Source organism: Alligator sinensis, unplaced genomic scaffold (assembly GCF_000455745.1).
Source record: "Alligator sinensis unplaced genomic scaffold, ASM45574v1 scaffold716_1, whole genome shotgun sequence".
NCBI lineage: Eukaryota > Metazoa > Chordata > Crocodylia > Alligatoridae > Alligator > Alligator sinensis.
In genome coordinates this window covers 691,979-695,586 of record NW_005842786.1, presented here as the reverse complement: position 1 = coordinate 695,586, position 3,608 = coordinate 691,979, and positions in this window count along the sequence as shown.

Genomic DNA, 3,608 nt, shown 5'->3' with positions numbered 1-3,608 from the left:
ATATAACAATTGTAAATATAAAATGATGTTCAAACTTACAGATTCACTCAATTTACAAGCAGCTTAGTGGAGGTTAGGGTTTAGATGAGGTAACAGGATGGACCTGACTAAACAAAATGGTGAAAACTAACATTACATTTCAAGGTTCAATTGAAAGATCATGATAATTATCATATTCTTATTCAAGCAAATGCTGGAAACCACACAAATGCAAAAAGGAGAAAGATGTTGCTTAAATGAAAAAGGAAGGGCAATTAAGATATCAGTCGCTTGGAAAGATGGTATTTTCATTAAAATATAATTTTACAGCCCAGGAGAAAAAAGTAGATTAAGAGGAAAATTTCAGAGTTCCTGCATTATTTTGAGAAAAGGAAAAAATGGTCAAAGAAAGTAAATCTGGTTGAAAAACTTTAAAAAACTGCATTTTTAAATTTGTAATAAAAAGACTGCGGTACATTAAACCCACTGACAGTATGGGCTATACATATTTGAATACATATGCATGGGCAAGTAAGTAATTTAAATATTAAGTCTGGTTTTATTACCAGTCTTTAAACCTGTGTGTGATTATCAACTGCTAGAAATCGTTGATTTGGATTCATTTTTCTGTCTCAGTGCATTAATTTGACTTTAAAGTGCTATGCTATTGATTTTCTTCCTTTTCCCTTGCACAGCGCTCCATCAAGACTATTTGGCTCTTTTCTTGATCTCATTACAAGTCTGAAGAGTGTATTTCCCCTATCACATAGGATACCGGTGATCCTAAAATGACTCAATGTATCAGTTTATACCGTTCTACAAGCAAATGGGGCACGATACAATGGTATAAAAAAGAAGCTGTATACAGTAAATTTGCCCCAGTTGACCTTTCAATCAGATGGTGAGTAGCAATGGAACTTCAGGGTCACGCGTTCATATGCCATTGTTTTACACTTGTGCCAAGTCATTACAATGCTGTCCCATAATCAGAGATGAAGAGTCCATATCCGCGTGGCACTGACATAAATGACCACACTGATCTGGTCAGCCCTGAGGGGCTTAATGTTAGACTATTTCCTGACTACCATTTTTTCTTACATGGAAAGGATATGCAATGAATGGAAGGACCAGTTTGCACTAGAAAATTATTTTTTACTCCTCGGACCTGAAGAAGAATATCTTACATTCGAAACCTTGTCTAACACCATCCCAGCTATACAGTTGGTTCAATAAAAGATATCACCCTAAGAAATCCTTGCCTCTCTATATAATAAAAGGCACTGCAACACTGAAGTAACTTTATGGGACAACCAATGTCAGATTATTAATGTAAAATAAGATTAAATGACCAGACTAGAATTAGTCATCAATTGGAAGACCTTAATCTTTCTCTACATAGTACAATATGCAATCTTTAAGCTTTGTGACAATGACCATTAGTTTTAAGGGAGGAGTTCACAGCTAAAGAAGAAAACCTGCAGCAGTCAGCAATACTTCACTGAAACCAGTTTACTGTATTTTGTAATATTTGTGCTTACACTACAAAGAAATGTATTGGCTATTTATAGTTTATTCACATTAAGTACTCAGGGTTCCACAAAAAATTATGGCTTCAGCTCCACTGAAACTCCAGGCATCATCACATAAGTTTGCCACCCAGAAAATCTGGAATTAGAACCAAGAGACAAAACTAGGTTTAGTTCAATTAAAATTCTCCTTATTGCACAAGACACCACCTATGCAAAAAGTTTCAGAGAGAGCTCCTGCTTCACCTCATGCTAAACAGGCAAGATGTTGAAATCGTAAAGTCATACGATTGATGACGGAAGTCATACCAGCATTTATGTCTTTCTTGCACTGGAAGTAAAAGGGTTCATTTTTAATCAATAAAATATGTGAAGTTATCGGAGCCATCCATCATTCTCCCTTTTCCAATGATCCGATTTGACAAGGCAAATTTTTACATCCATGATACCTCAGCCCATATCAACAGAATCTATGGATAATTAAATACTAAAGCATGATAAATAATTCATTTTCAATTTCATCTCTTCTTATTGCCTCCTGTTCTCAAAGTCCCTGTACTATTAAAAATCTCTTCTTATAAAAACAAACAAACATATATATATATATATATATATATATATATATATATAAAACCCGCATGCCGCCTCCTTTTTGAAGCTTCCTCCATACAAGTACAGTCTCATAACCTTCCTCTCCTGAATTAGCGCACCTTGTAATGTATTTGTTTGAGTTACATTCTTAGTCCTTCAGGGAAGCAACCATGTCCATATATATTGTATATGCTGTGTCATGTATATTTATGTTCCTACTTTAAAATAACTGCTTATGCAAAGAGAGTAGCTATTTTGTGCTCAGCAGATCCCCAAAAGCCTAGACAGCACAAACAACTCTATCAAGAATGAGACTCTTGGTCAAAAAAAATACTAGGCTTCTCTATAAGCTCTTTCAAAAAGTGATTCACTCAACTTCCACTCTTAAATTGGTCAGAGAATTTTACTTAATTTCTTATCCAAGTATTAGCACTCTAGCAATACACATCATGCTATATTTTTACCCACTTTTTCCAAATCTTCTTTGCTCTGCATTTTTAAAAATCTTAATAACGTAAACATGTTATTTAACATAGCAGAGAGTTTTATAAATACACATTTATGAAAGAGATGGAAAAAATAAGGGCCAAATCTCTCTGACCTCAGAAGAGATTATTCACAGCAAGCAGAGTTTAATAACATCACACCCTTATTTGGTGTTCCCATTGTAAATGCACAAAATGGTTATATTTAAAGACCACTTCAGATTTTTTGAAGTGGTCTTCTGGAAAGTCACTTGCCATTTGCTTACGTTAGATGCCTGGGAAACCAGAGTCATATATTATACTGTGTAAATAGCAGGCTCATTAAATGACACCATTTTACAGTCTATTATATCATATAGTCTATTTGCCTCGAGAGGTTGTGGAATCTCTATCACTGAAGTTTTTAAGAGCAGGTTAAATGAGATGAGAGATCTCACTTACATGGGATAGTTCAGATGTGGATGACTCTGCCTTGAGCAGGGGGTTAGACTAGATAACTTCATGAGGTCCCTACCAGACCTGCTTTTTCCATGATTAGAAACCAGTAAAGCATTCGGGCATTTATATCCCATGGGTTTTCACAGCCTTTTTGCTGCAGCAAATACAAGTATAACCCTCCTGCTGGGCATCAGTTGGGAGTAACAAGGGCTGGGTTCAGTTTTGGGGTCTAAATATATTTTACATTGGCGCGAACCCCTGACCCGACCACCTGGGAAACACAAAATAAATTACTAGTGTGTCCTGCATAAACAAAACCCCCTCCTCCCACAGAGTGTAAGCACAGAGGATAAATTTATTACAGAAACAAAGACAAAGAAAACAAAGAAAATACTAAATACATTTAAAATACTACCAACTACAAGGCACAGTTCATAGATTGCACCCTCTTGGGAAGGCTTCACCCATGCCCAGGCAGTCTGAGACTTGGGGCTCACCCAAAAGGCAGTTTCAGGGGCTTGCACCCTTCTACCTGCCCTCCAGCAATGGGCTGGAGAAGGGGGCTTCACTAGAGCGTCCTTCGAACTGT